Here is a 14,878-nt window from a genome sequence, read left to right as displayed (position 1 = left end):
CATGACCGGCAGGTGGTTCCAGCAAGCCCGGCAGGTGATTCCGAAGTGTTCCCCAACTGGTTGTGGCATAGCCGGCAGGTGATTTTTGCGTGTCCGGCAGGTGGTTCTGGCGAGTCGAGCAGGTGGCTCTGGCGTGCTCGGCAGGTGCTTCCGGCGTCTCCGTCACGTGGTTCTGGCATATCTGAGAGGTGGTTCCGGCATGCCCGGCATGTGATTCCGGAGTGTCCGCCAAGTGGTTCTGGCATACCCGGCTGGTGATTTGGGCATGTCAGGTAGGTGGTTCCGGCGAGTCGAGCAGGTCGCTCCGGCGTGCTCGGCAGGTTGTTCAGGCGGGTCTGGCAGGTGTTTTACGTCTGTTGGGGGTGTGGTTCCAGCATCTCATGCACATGGTTCTGGCACGTCTGAGATGTGGTTCCGGCCGGCCCGACAGGTGTTTCCACTGTGTCCGCCAAGTGGTACTGGCGTAGTTGGCAGGTGATTTTGGCATGACCGGCAGGTGGTTCCAGCAAGCCCGGCAGGTGATTCCGAAGTGTTTCCCAACTGGTTGTGGCGTAGCCGGCAGGTGATTTTTGCGTGTCCGGCAGGTGTTTCTGGCGAGTCGAGCAGGTGGCTCGGGCATGCCTGGCAGGTGATTCCGGAGTGTTCACCAAGTGTTTCCGGCGTAGCCGGCAGGTGATTTTGCATGTCCAGCGGTCGTTCCGGCGGGTCGAGCCGGTGGTTCCGGCGTGTCCGGCATGTGGTTCCGGTCTGTCCGGCAGGTGGTTCTGTGGTGTCCGGCACGAGGTTCAGTCTGAGAGGCTGTGCCGGCATGCCCCTCACGTGATTCCGGCTTGTCCCCGAAGTGGTGCTGGTGTAGCGGGCAGGTGATTTTGGCGTGTCCGGCAGGTGGTTCAGGCGAGTTGAGCAGGTGGTTGCGACGTGCTCGGCAGGTGCTTCCGGCGTCTCCGGCACGTGTTTCTGGCACATCTGACTGGTGGTTCCGGCATGCCCAAAAGTTGATTCCGGTCTGTCCGGTAGGTGGTTCCGGCGTGCACGGCACGTGGTTCTGGTACGTCTCAGAGGTGGTTGCGTATGCCCAACAGGTGATTCTGGACTGTCCGCCACGTGCTTCTGGCACGTCTGAGAGGTGGTTCGAACATGCCCGGCAGGTCATTTCGAAGAGTCGTCCAAGTGGTTCTGGCATAGCCCGCAGGTGATTTTGGCGTGTCCGGCAGGTGGTTCAGCCGAGTTGAGCAGGTGGTTGAGACGTGCTCGGCAGGTGCTTCCGGCGTCTCCGGCACGTGTTTCTGGCACATCTGACTGGTGGTTCCGGCATGCCCAAAAGTTGATTCCGGTCTGTCCGGTAGGTGGTTCCGGCGTGCACGGCACGTGGTTCTGGTACGTCTCAGAGGTGGTTGCGTATGCCCAACAGGTGATTCCGGACTGTCCGCCACGTGCTTCTGGCACGTCTGAGAGGTGGTTCCAACATGCCCGGCAGGTCATTTCGGAGAGTCGTCCAAGTGGTTCTGGCATAGCCCGCAGGTGATTTTGGCGTGTCCGGCAGGTGGTTCCGCCGTGCTCGGCAGGTGGTTCAGGCATGGCCGTCACGTGGTTCCAGTCTGTCCAGGACGTGTTTCCAGCTTCTCCGGCAGGTGGTTCTGGTACGTCTGAGAGGTGGTTCCGCCATGGCTGGCAGGTGATCCCGGACCGTCCCCCAGGTGGTTCTGGCATAGCCAGCAGTTGATATTGGCCTGTCCGGCAGGTGGTTCCAGCGAGTCGAACAGGTGGCTCCGGCGTTCTTCGCAGGTGGTTCCGGTCTGTCCGGTAGGTGTTTCCGGCGTGTGTGGCACGTGCTTCCGGCACGTCTGAGAGGTGGTTCCGGCATGCGCGGCAGGTGATTCCATAGTGTCCGGCAGGTGTTTCTGGCGAGTCGAGCAGGTGGCTCCTGCATGCTCGGCAGGTGCTTCCGGCGTCTCCGGCACTTGGTTCTGGTGTGTCTGAGAGCTGGTTCCGGCATGTCCGGCAGATGATTCCGGAGTGTCCGCCAAGTGGTTCTGGCATACCCAGCAGCTGATTTTGGCGTGTCAGGGAGGTGGTACCGGTAAGTTGAGCAGGTGGTTCCGGCGTGCTCAACAGGTGGTTCAGGCGGTTCTGGCAGGTGGTATCCGTCTGTTCGTGGTGTGGTTCCAGCATCTCATGAACACGTTTCTGGCACGTCTGAGATGTGGTTCCAGCCGGCCCGACAGGTGTTTCCGCAGTGTCCGCCAAGCGGTTCTGGTTTACTTGGCAGGTGATTTTGGCATGACTGGCAGGTGGTTCCAGCAAGCCTCGCAGGTGATTCCAAAGTGTTCACCAACTGGTTGTGGCGTAGCCGGCAGGTGATTTTTGCGTGATCGGCAGGTGGTTATGGCGAGTCGAGCAGGTGGTTCCGGCGTGCTCGGCTGGTGCTTCCGGGGTCATTGGCACGGGGTTCTGGCATGTCTGAGAGGTGGTTCCTGCATGCCCGGCAAGTGATTCCGGAGTGTTCGCCACGTGGTTCTGGCATAGTCGGCAGGTGATTTTGGCATGTCCGGCAGGTGGTTCAGGAGAGTTGAGCAGGTGGTTCCAACGTGCTTGGCAGGTGCTTCCGGCGTCTCCGGCACGTGTTTCTGGCACATCTGACAGGTGGTTCCGGCATGCCCGAAAGGTGATTCCGGTCTGTCCGGTAGGTGGTTCCAGCCTGCACGGCATGTGGTTCTGGTACGTCTCAGAGGTGGTTGCGCATGCCCAACAGGTGATTCCGGACTGTCCGCCACATGGTTCCGGCACGTCTGAGAGGTGGTTCTGGCATGCCCGGCAGGTCATCCCAGAGAGTCCTCCAAGTGGTTCTGGCATAACACGCAGGTGATTCTGGCGTGTCTGGCAGGTTGTTCCGTTGTGCTTGGCAGGTGGTTCAGGCTTGGCCGGCAGGTGGTTCCAGACTGTCCAGGACGTGTTTCCAGCTTCTCCGGCAGGTGGTTCTGGTACGTCTGAGAGGTGGTTCCACCATGGCTGGCAGGTGATTCCGGACCCTCCCCCAGGTGGTTCTGGCATAGCCAGCAGTTGATATTGGCCTGTCCGGCAGGTGGTTCCAGCGAGTCGAACAGGTGGCTCCGGCGTGCTCGGCAGGTGGTTCGGGTCTGTCCGGTAGGTGATTCCGGCGTGTCCGGCACGTGCTTCCGGCACGTCTGAGAGGTGGTTCCGGCATGCGCGACAGGTGATTTCGGAGTGTCCGCCAGGTGGTTCTGGCGTACCCGGCAGGTGATTTTGGCGTGTCCGGCAGGTGTTTCTGGCGAGTCGAGCAGGTGGCTCCGGCATGCTCGGCAGGTGCTTCCGGCGTCTCCGGCACGTGGTTCTGGTGTGTCTGAGAGCTGGTTCCGGCATGTCCGGCAGATGATTCCGGAGTGTCCGCCAAGTGGTTCTGGCATACCCGGCTGGTGATTTGGGCATGTCAGGTAGGTGGTTCCGGCGAGTCGAGCAGGTGGCTCCGGCGTGCTCGGCAGGTTGTTCAGATGGGTGTGGCTGGTGTTTTCCGTCTGTTCGGGGTGTGGTTCCAGCATCTCATGCACATGGTTCTGGCACGTCTGAGATGTGGTTCCGGCCGGCCCGACAGCTGTTTCCACAGTGTCCGCCAAGTGGTACTGGCGTAGTTGGCAGGTGATTTTGGCATGACCGGCAGGTGGTTCCAGCAAGCCCGGCAGGTGATTCCGAAGTGTTCCCAAACTGGTTGTGGCGTAGCCGGCAGGTGATTTTTGCGTGTCCGGCAGGTGGTTCTGGCGAGTCGAGCAGGTGGTTCCGGCGTGCTCGGCAGGTGATTCCGGAGTGTTCGCCAAGTGTTTCCGGCGTAGCCGGCAGGTGATTTTGCATGTCCAGCGGTCGTTCCGGCGCGTCGAGCCGGTGGTTCCGGCGTGTCCGGCAGGTGGTTCCGGTCTGTCCGGCAGGTGGTTCTGTGGTGTCCGGCACGAGGTTCAGTCTGAGAGGCTGTGCCGGCATGCCCCTCACGTGATTCCGGCTTGTCCCCGAAGTGGTGCTGGTGTAGCGGGCAGGTGATTTTGGCGTGTCCGGCAGGTGGTTAAGGCGAGTTGAGCAGGTGGTTGCGACGTGCTCGGCAGGTGCTTCCGTCGTCTCCGGCACGTGTTTCTGGCACATCTGACTGGTGGTTCCGGCATGCCCAAAAGTTGATTCCGGTCTGTCGGGTAGGTGGTTCCGGCGTGCACGGCACGTGGTTCTGGTACATCTCAGAGGTGGTTGCGTATGCCCAACAGGTGATTCCGGACTGTCCGCCACGTGCTTCTGGCACGTCTGAGAGGTGGTTCCAACATGCCCGGCAGGTCATTTCGGAGAGTCGTCAAAGTGGTTCTGGCGTAGCCCGCAGGTGATTTTGGCGTGTCCGGCAGGTGGTTCCGCCGTGCTCGGCAGGTGGTTCAGGCATGGCCGTCGCGTGGTTCCAGTCTGTCCAGGACGTGTTTCCAGCTTCTCCGGCAGGTGGTTCTGGTACGTCTGAGAGGTGGTTCCGCCATGGCTGGCAGGTGATCCCGGACTGTCCCCCAGGTGGTTCTGGCATAGCCAGCAGTTGATATTGGCCTGTCCGGCAGGTGGTTCCAGCGAGTCGAACAGGTGGCTCCGGCGTTCTTGGCAGGTGGTTCCGGTCTGTCCGGTAGGTGTTTCCGGCGTGTCTGGCACGTGCTTCCGGCACGTCTGAGAGGTGGTTCCGGCATGCGCGACAGGTGGTTTCGGAGTGTCCGCCAGGTGGTTCTGGCGTACCCGGCAGGTGATTTTGGCGTGTCCGGCAGGTGTTTCTGGCGAGTCGAGCAGGTGGCTCCGGCATGCTCGGCAGGTGCTTCCGGCGTCTCCGGCACGTGGTTCTGGTGTGTCTGAGAGCTGGTTCCGGCATGTCCGGCAGATGATTCCGGAGTGTCCGGCAAGTGGTTCTGGCATACCCGGCTGGTGATTTGGGCATGTCAGATAGGTGGTTCCGGCGAGTCGAGCAGGTGGCTCCGGCGTGCTCGGCAGGTTGTTCAGACGGGTCTGGCAGGTGTTTTCCGTCTCTTCGGGGTGTGGTTAAAGCATCTCATGCACATGGTTCTGGCACGTCTGAGATGTGGTTCCGGCCGGCCCGACAGTTGTTTCCACAGTGTCCGCCAAGTGGTACTGGCGTAGTTGGCAGGTGATTTTGGCATGACCGGCAGGTGGTTCCAGCAAGCCCGGCAGGTGATTCCGAAGTGTTCCCCAACTGGTTGTGGCGTAGCCGGCAGGTGATTTTTGCGTGTCCGGCAGGTGGTTCTGGCGAGTCGAGCAGGTGGTTCCGGCGTGCTCGGCAGGTGCTTCCGGGGTCATTGGCACGTGGTTCTGGCATATCTGAGAGGTGGTTCCGGCATGCCCGGCAGGTGATTACGGAGTGTTTGCCAAGTGTTTCTGGCGTAGCCGGCAGGTGATTTTGCATGTCCAGCGGTCGTTCCGGCGGGTCGAGCCGGTGGTTCCGGCGTGTCTGGCAGGTGGTTCCGGTCTGTCCGGCAGGTGGTTCTGTGGTGTCCGGCACGAGGTTCAGTCTGAGAGGCTGTGCCGGCATGCCCCTCATGTGATTCCGGCTTGTCCCCAAATTGGTGCTGGTGTAGCGGGCAGGTGATTTTGGCGTGTCCGGCAGGTGGTTCAGGCGAGTTGAGCAGGTGGTTGCGACGTGCTCGGCAGGTGCTTCCGGCGTCTCCGGCACGTGTTTCTGGCACATCTGACTGGTGGTTCCGGCATGCCCAAAAGTTGATTCCGGTCTGTCTGGTAGGTGGTTCCGGCGTGCACGGCACGTGATTCTGGTACGTCTCAGAGGTGGTTGCGTATGCCCAACAGATGATTCCGGACTGTCCGCCACGTGCTTCTGGCACGACTGACAGGTGGTTCCAACATGCCCGGCAGGTCATTTCGGAGAGTCGTCCAAGTGGTTCTGGCGTAGCCCGCAGGTGATTTTGGCGTGTCCGGCAGGTGGTTCCGCCGTGCTCGGCAGGTGGTTCAGGCATGGCCGTCACGTGGTTCCAGTCTGTCCAGGACGTGTTTCCAGCTTCTCCGGCAGGTGGTTCTGGTACGTCTGAGAGGTGGTTCCGCCATGGCTGGCAGGTGATCCCGGACTGTCCCCCAGGTGGTTCTGGCATAGCCAGCAGTTGATATTGGCCTGTCCGGCAGGTGGTTCCAGCGAGTCGAACAGGTGGCTCCGGCGTGCTCGGCAGGTGGTTCCGGTCTGTCCGGTAGGTGATTCCGGCGTGTCCGGCACGTGCTTCCGGCACGTCTGAGAGGTGGTTCCGGCATGCGCGGCAGGTGATTCCGTAGTGTCCGCCAGGTGGTTCTGGCGTACCCGGCAGGTGATTTTGGCGTGTCCGGCAGGTGTTTCTGGCGAGTCGAGCAGGTGGCTCCGGCATGCTCGGCAGGTGCTTCCGGCGTCTCCGGCACGTGGTTCTGCTGTGTCTGAGAGCTGGTTCCGGCATGTCCGGCAGATGATTCCGGAGTGTCCGCCAAGTGGTTCTGGCATACCCAGCAGGTGATTTTGGCGTGTCAGGGAGGTGGTACCGGTGAGTCGAGCAGGTGGTTCCGGCGTTCTCAGCAGGTGGTTCAGGCGGTTCTGGCAGGTGGTATCCGTCTGTTCGTGGTGTGGTTCCAGCATCTCATGAACACGTTTCTGGCACGTCTGAGATGTGGTTCCAGCCGGCCCGACAGGTGTTTCCGCAGTGTCCGCCAAGCGGTTCTGGCGTAGTTGGCAGGTGATTTTGGCATGACTGGCAGGTGGTTCCAGCAAGCCTGGCAGGTGATTCCAAAGTGTTCACCAACTGGTTGTGGCGTAGCCGGCAGGTGATTTTTGCGTGATCGGCAGGTGATTCTGGCGAGTCGAGCAGGTGGTTCCGGCGTGCTCGGCTGGTGCTTCCGGGGTCATTGGCACGGGGTTCTGGCATGTCTGAGAGGTGGTTCCTGCATGCCCGGCAAGTGATTCCGGAGTGTTCGCCAAGGGGTTCTGGCATAGTCGGCAGGTGATTTTGGCATGTCCGGCAGGTGGTTCAGGCGAGTTGAGCAGGTGGTTCCAACGTGCTTGGCAGGTGCTTCCGGCGTCTCCGGCACGTGTTTCTGGCACATCTGACAGGTGGTTCCGGCATGCCCGAAAGGTGATTCCGGTCTGTCCGGTAGGTGTTTCCAGACTGCACGGCATGTGGTTCTGGTACGTCTCAGAGGTGGTTGCGCATGCCCAACAGGTGATTCCGGACTGTCCGCCACATGGTTCTGGCACGTCTGAGAGGTGGTTCCGGCATGCCCGGCAGGTCATCCCAGAGAGTCCTCCAAGTGGTTCTGGCATAACACGCAGGTGATTTTGGGGTGTCTGGCAGGTTGTTCCGTTGTGCTTGGCAGGTGGTTCAGGCATGGCCGGCAGGTGGTTCCAGACTGTCCAGGACGTGTTTCCAGCTTCTCCGGCAGGTGGTTCTGGTACGTCTGAGAGGTGGTTCCGCCATGGCTGGCAGGTGATTCCGGACCGTCGACCAGGTGGTTCTGGCATAGCCAGCAGTTGATATTGGCCTGTCCGGCAGGTGGTTCCAGCGAGTCGAACAGGTGGCTCCGGCGTGCTCGGCAGGTGGTTCCGGTCTGTCCGGTAGGTGATTCCGGCGTGTCCGGCACGTGCTTCCGGCACGTCTGAGAGGTGGTTCCGGCATGCGCGACAGGTGGTTTCGGAGTGTCCGCCAGGTGGTTCTGGCATACCCGGCAGGTGATTTTGGAGTGTCCGGCAGGTGTTTCTGGCGAGTCGAGCAGGTGGCTCCGGCATGCTCGGCAGGTGCTTCCGGCGTCTCCGGCACGTGGTTCTGGTGTGTCTGAGAGCTGGTTCCGGCATGTCCGGCAGATGATTCCGGAGTGTCCGGCAAGTGGTTCTGGCATACCCGGCTGGTGATTTGGGCATGTCAGGTAGGTGGTTCCGGCGAGTCGAGCAGGTGGCTCCGGCGTGCTCGGCAGGTTGTTCAGACGGGTCTGGCAGGTGTTTTCCGTCTGTTCGGGGTGTGGTTCCAGCATCTCATGCACATGGTTCTGGCACGTCTGAGATGTGGTTCCGGCCGGCCCGACAGGTGTTTCCACAGTGTCCGCCAAGTGGTACTGGCGTAGTTGGCAGGTGATTTTGGCATGACCGGCAGGTGGTTCCAGCAAGCCCGGCAGGTGATTCCGAAGTGTTCCCCAACTGGTTGTGGCGTAGCCGGCAGGTGATTTTTGCGTGTCCGGCAGGTGGTTCTGGCGAGTCGAGCAGGTGGTTCCGGCGTGCTCGGCAGGTGCTTCCGGGGTCATTGGCACGTGGTTCTGGCATATCTGAGAGGTGGTTCCGGCATGCCCGGCAGGTGATTCCGGAGTGTTCGCCAAGTGTTTCTGGCGTAGCCGGCAGGTGATTTTGCATGTCCAGCGGTCGTTCCGGCGGGTCGAGCCGGTGGTTCCGGCGTGTCCGGCAGGTGGTTCCGGTCTGTCCGGCAGGTGGTTCTGTGGTGTCCGGCACGAGGTTCAGTCTGAGAGGCTGTGCCGGCATGCCCCTCACGTGATTCCGGCTTGTCCCCGAAGTGGTGCTGGTGTAGCGGGCAGGTGATTTTGGCGTGTCCGGCAGGTGGTTCAGGCGAGTTGAGCAGGTGGTTGCGACGTGCTCGGCAGGTGCTTCCGGCGTCTCCGGCACGTGTTTCTGGCACATCTGACTGGTGGTTCCGGCATGCCCAAAAGTTGATTCCGGTCTGTCCGGTAGGTGGTTCCGGCGTGCACGGCACGAGGTTCTGGTACGTCTCAGAGGTGGTTGCGTATGCCCAACAGGTGATTCCGGACTGTCCGCCACGTGCTTCTGGCACGTCTGAGAGGTGGTTCCAACATGCCCGGCAGGTCATTTCGGAGAGTCGTCCAAGTGGTTCTGGCGTTGCCCGCAGGTGATTTTGGTGTGTCCGGCAGGTGGTTCCGCCGTGCTCGGCAGGTGGTTCAGGCATGGCCGTCACGTGGTTCCAGTCTGTCCAGGACGTGTTTCCAGCTTCTCCGGCAGGTGGTTCTGGTACATCTGAGAGGTGGTTCCGCCATGGCTGGCAGGTGATCCCGGACGGTCCCCCAGGTGGTTCTGGCATAGCCAGCAGTTGATATTGGCCTGTCCGGCAGGTGGTTCCAGCGAGTCGAACAGGTGGCTCCGGCGTTCTTCGCAGGTGGTTCCGGTCTGTCCGGTAGGTGTTTCCGGCGTGTCTGGCACGTGCTTCCGGCACGTCTGAGAGGTGGTTCCGGCATGTGCGGCATGTGATTCCATAGTGTCCGCCAGGTGGTTCTGGAATACCCGGCAGGTGATTTTGGCGTGTCCGGCAGGTGTTTCTGGCGAGTCGAGCAGGTGGCTCCTGCATGCTCGGCAGGTGCTTCCGGCGTCTCCGGCACTTGGTTCTGGTGTGTCTGAGAGCTGGTTCCGGCATGTCCGGCAGATGATTCCGGAGTGTCCGCCAAGTGGTTCTGGCATACCCAGCAGCTGATTTTGGCGTGTCAGGGAGGTGGTACCGGTAAGTTGAGCAGGTGGTTCCGGCGTGCTCAACAGGTGGTTCAGGCGGTTCTGGCAGGTGGTATCCGTCTGTTCGTGGTGTGGTTCCAGCATCTCATGAACACGTTTCTGGCACGTCTGAGATGTGGTTCCAGCCGGCCCGACAGGTGTTTCCGCAGTGTCCGCCAAGCGGTTCTGGTTTACTTGGCAGGTGATTTTGGCATGACTGGCAGGTGGTTCCAGCAAGCCTGGCAGGTGATTCCAAAGTGTTCACCAACTGGTTGTGGCGTAGCCGGCAGGTGATTTTTGCGTGATCGGCAGGTGGTTCTGGCGAGTCGAGCAGGTGGTTCCGGCGTGCTCGGCTGGTGCTTCCGGGGTCATTGGCACGGGGTTCTGGCATGTCTGAGAGGTGGTTCCTGCATGCCCGGCAAGTGATTCCGGAGTGTTCGCCAAGTGGTTCTGGCATAGTCGGCAGGTGATTTTGGCATGTCCGGCAGGTGGTTCAGGAGAGTTGAGCAGGTGGTTCCAACGTGCTTGGCAGGTGCTTCTGGCGTCTCCGGCACGTGTTTCTGGCACATCTGACAGGTGGTTCCGGCATGCCCGAAAGGTGATTCCGGTCTGTCCGGTAGGTGGTTCCAGCCTGCACGGCATGTGGTTCTGGTACGTCTCAGAGGTGGTTGCGCATGCCCAACAGGTGATTCCGGACTGTCCGCCACATGGTTCTGGCACGTCTGAGAGGTGGTTCCGGCATGCCCGGCAGGTCATCCCAGAGAGTCCTCCAAGTGGTTCTGGCATAACACGCAGGTGATTTTGGCATGTCTGGCAGGTTGTTCCGTTTTGCTTGGCAGGTGGTTCAGGCTTGGCCGGAAGGTGGTTCCAGACTGTCCAGGACGTGTTTCCAGCTTCTCCGGCAGGTGGTTCTGGTACGTCTGAGAGGTGGTTCCGCCATGGCTGGCAGGTGATTCCGGACCGTCCCCCAGGTGGTTCTGGCATAGCCAGCAGTTGATATTGGCCTGTCCGGCAGGTGGTTCCAGCGAGTCGAACAGGTGGCTCCAGCGTGCTCGGCAGGTGGTTCCGGTCTGTCCGGTAGGTGATTCCGGCGTGTCCGGCACGTGCTTCCGGCACGTCTGAGAGGTGGTTCCGGCATGCGCGACAGGTGGTTTCGGAGTGTCCGCCAGGTGGTTCTGGCGTACCCGGCAGGTGATTTTGGCGTGTCCGGCAGGTGTTTCTGGCGAGTCGAGCAGGTGGCTCCGGCATGCTCGGCAGGTGCTTCCGGCGTCTCCGGCACGTGGTTCTGGTGTGTCTGAGAGCTGGTTCCGGCATGTCCGGCAGATGATTCCGGAGGTTCCGGCAAGTGGTTCTGGCATACCCGGCTGGTGATTTGGGCATGTCAGGTAGGTGGTTCCGGCGAGTCGAGCAGGTGGCTCCGGCGTGCTCGGCAGGTTGTTCAGACGGGTCTGGCAGGTGTTTTCCGTCTGTTCGGGGTGTGGTTCCAGCATCTCATGCACATGGTTCTGGCACGTCTGAGATGTGGTTCCGGCCGGGCCGACAGGTGTTTCCACAGTGTCCGCCAAGTGGTACTGGCGTAGTTGGCAGGTGATTTTAGCATAACCGGCAGGTGGTTCCAGCAAGCCCAGCAGGTGATTCCGAAGTGTTCCCCAACTGGTTGTGGCGTAGCCGGCAGGTGATTTTTGCGTGTCCGGCAGGTGGTTCTGGCGAGTCGAGCAGGTGGCTCTGGCGTGCTCGGCAGGTGCTTCCGGCGTCTCCGGCACGTGGTTCTGGCATATCTGAGAGGTGGTTCCGGCAAGCCCGGCAGGTGATTCCGGAGTGTCCGCCAAGTGGTTCTGGCATACCCGGCTGGTGATTTGGGCATGTCAGGTAGGTGGTTCCGGCGAGTCGAGCAGGTGGCTCTGGCGTGCTCGGCAGGTTGTTCAGACGGGTCTGGCAGGTCTTTTCCGTCTGTTGGGGGTGTGGTTCCAGCATCTCATGCACATGGTTCTGGCACGTCTGAGATGTGGTTCCGGCCGGCCCGACAGGTGTTTCCACAGTGTCCGCCAAGTGGTACTGGGGTAGTTGGCAGGTGATTTTGGCATGACCTGCCGGTGATTCCAGCAAGCCCGGCAGGTGATTCCGAAGTGTTTCCCAACTGGTTGTGGCGTAGCCGGCAGGTGACTTTTGCGTGTCCGGCAGGTGGTTCTGGCGAGTCGAGCAGGTGGTTCCGGCGTGCTCGGCAGGTGCTTCTGGGGTCATTGGCACGTGGTTCTGGCATATCTGATATGTGGTTCCGGCATGCCTGGCAGGTGATTCCGGAGTGTTCGCCATGTGTTTCTGGCGTAGCCGGCAGGTGATTTTGCATGTCCATCGGTCGTTCCGGCGGGTCGAGCCGGTGGTTCCGGCGTGTCCGGCAGGTGGTTCCGGTCTGTCCGGCAGGTGGTTCTGTGGTTTCGGTCACGAGGTTCAGTCTGAGAGGCTGTGCCGGCATGCCCCTCACGTGATTCCGTCTTGTCCCCGAAGTGGTGCTGGTGTAGCGGGCAGGTGATTTTGGTGTGTCCGGCAGGTGGTTCAGGCGAGTTGAGCAGGTGTTTGCAACGTGCTCGGCAGGTGCTTCCGGCGTCTCCGGCACGTGGTTCTGGTGTGTCTGAGAGCTGGTTCCGGCATGTCCGGCAGATGATTCCGGAGTGTCCGCCAAGTGGTTCTGGCATACCCGGCTGGTGATTTGGGCATGTCAGGTAGGTGGCTCTGGCGTGCTCGGCAGGTTGTTCAGACGGGTCTGGCAGGTGTTTTCCGTCTGTTCGGGGTGTGGTTCCAGCATCTCATGCACATGGTTCTGGCACGTCTGAGATGTGGTTCCGGCCGGCCCGACAGGTGTTTCCACAGTGTCCGCCAAGTGGTACTGGCGTAGTTGGCAGGTGATTTTGGCATGACCGGCAGGTGGTTCCAGCAAGCCCGGCAGGTGATTCCGAAGTGTTCCCCAACTGGTTGTGGCGTAGCCGGCAGGTGATTTTTGCGTGTCCGGCAGGTGGTTCCGGCGAGTCGAGCAGGTGGTTCCGGCGTGCTCGGCAGGTGCTTCCGGGGTCATTGGCACGTGGTTCTGGCATATCTGAGAGGTGGTTCCGGCATGCCCGGCAGGTGATTCCGGAGTGTTCGCCAAGTGTTTCCGGCGTAGCTGGCAGGTGATTTTGCATGTCCAGCGGTCGTTCCGGCGGGTCGAGCCGGTGGTTCCGGCGTGTCCGGCAGGTGGTTCCGGTCTGTCCGGCAGGTGGTTCTGTGGTGTCCGGCACGAGGTTCAGTCTGAGAGGCTGTGCCGGCATGCCCCTCACGTGATTCCGGCTTGTCCCCGAAGTGGTGCTGGTGTAGCGGGCAGGTGATTTTGGCGTGTCCGGCAGGTGGTTCAGGCGAGTTGAGCAGGTGGTTGCGACGTGCTCGGCAGGTGCTTCCGGCGTCTCCGGCACGTGTTTCTGGCACATCTGACTGGTGGTTCCGGCATGCCCAAAAGTTGATTCCGGTCTGTCCGGTAGGTGGTTCCGGCGTGCACGGCACGTGGTTCTGGTACGTCTCAGAGGTGGTTGCGTATGCCCAACAGGTGATTCCGGACTGTCCGCCACATGGTTCTGGCACGTCTGAGAGGTGGTTCCGGCATGCCCGGCAGGTCATCCCAGAGAGTCCTCCAAGTGGTTCTGGCATAACACGCAGGTGATTTTGGCGTGTCTGGCAGGTTGTTCCGTTGTGCTTGGCAGGTGGTTCAGGCTTGGCCGGCAGGTGGTTCCAGACTGTCCAGGACGTGTTTCCAGCTTCTCCGGCAGGTGGTTCTGGTCCGTCTGAGAGGTGGTTCCGCCATGGCTGGCAGGTGATCCCGGACTGTCCCCCAGGTGGTTCTGGCATAGCCAGCAGTTGATATTGGCCTGTCCGGCAGGTGGTTCCAGCGAGTCGAACAGGTGGCTCCGGCGTTCTTGGCAGGTGGTTCCGGTCTGTCCGGTAGGTGTTTCCGGCGTGTCTGGCACGTGCTTCCGGCACGTCTGAGAGGTGGTTCCGGCATGCGCGGCAGCTGATTCCGTAGTGTCCGCCAGGTGGTTCTGGCATACCCGGCAGGTGATTTTGGCGTGTCCGGCAGGTGTTTCTGGCGAGTCGAGCAGGTGGCTCCGGCATGCTCGGCAGGTGCTTCCGGCGTCTCCGGCACTTGGTTCTGGTGTGTCTGAGAGCTGGTTCCGGCATGTCCGGCAGATGATTCCGGAGTGTCCGCCAAGTGGTTCTGGCATACCCAGCAGGTGATTTTGGCGTGTCAGGGAGGTGGTACCGGTGAGTCGAGCAGGTGGTTCCGGCGTGCTCAGCAGGTGGTTCAGGCGGTTCTGGCAGGTGGTATCCGTCTGTTCGGGGTGTGGTTCCAGCATCTCATGAACACGTTTCTGGCACGTCTGAGATGTGGTTCCAGCCGGCCCGACAGGTGTTTCCGCAGTGTCCGCCAAGCGGTTCTGGCGTAGTTGGCAGGTGATTTTGGCATGACTGGCAGGTGGTTCCAGCAAGCCTGGCAGGTGATTCCAAAGTGTTCACCAACTGGTTGTGGCGTAGCCGGCAGGTGATTTTTGCGTGATCGGCAGGTGGTTCTGGCGAGTCGAGCAGGTGGTTCCGGCGTGCTCGGCTGGTGCTTCCGGGGTCATTGGCACGGGGTTCTGGCATGTCTGAGAGGTGGTTCCTGCATGCCCGGCAAGTGATTCCGGAGTGTTCGCCAAGTGGTTCTGGCATAGTCGGCAGGTGATTTTGGCATGTCCGGCAGGTGGTTCAGGCGAGTTGAGCAGGTGGTTCCAACGTGCTTGGCAGGTGCTTCCGGCATCTCCGGCACGTGTTTCTGGCACATCTGACAGGTGGTTCCGGCATGCCCGAAATGTGATTCCGGTCTGTCCGGTAGGTGGTTCCAGCCTGCACGGCATGTGGTTCTGGTACGTCTCAGAGGTGGTTGCGCATGCCCAACAGGTGATTCCGGACTGTCCGCCACATGGTTCTGGCACGTCTGAGAGGTGGTTCCGGCATGCCCGGCAGGTCATCCCAGAGAGTCCTCCAAGTGGTTCTGGCATAACACGCAGGTGATTTTGGCGTGTCTGGCAGGTTGTTCCGTTGTGCTTGGCAGGTGGTTCAGGCTTGGCCGGCAGGTGGTTCCAGACTGTCCAGGACGTGTTTCCAGCTTCTCCGGCAGGTGGTTCTGGAACGTCTGAGAGGTGGTTCCGCCATGGCTGGCAGGTGATTCCGGACCGTCCCCCAGGTGGTTCTGGCATAGCCAGCAGTTGATATTGGCCTGTCCGGCAGGTGGTTCCAGCGAGTCGAACAGGTGGCTCCGGCGTGCTCGGCAGGTGGTTCCGGTCTGTCCGGTAGGTGATTCCGGCGTGTCCGGCACGT

Source organism: Equus caballus, chromosome 28 (assembly GCF_041296265.1).
Source record: "Equus caballus isolate H_3958 breed thoroughbred chromosome 28, TB-T2T, whole genome shotgun sequence".
Classification (NCBI taxonomy): Eukaryota; Metazoa; Chordata; class Mammalia; order Perissodactyla; family Equidae; genus Equus; species Equus caballus.
The sequence above is the reverse complement of the archived record's forward strand: the minus strand, read 5'-3'. Positions refer to the sequence as shown.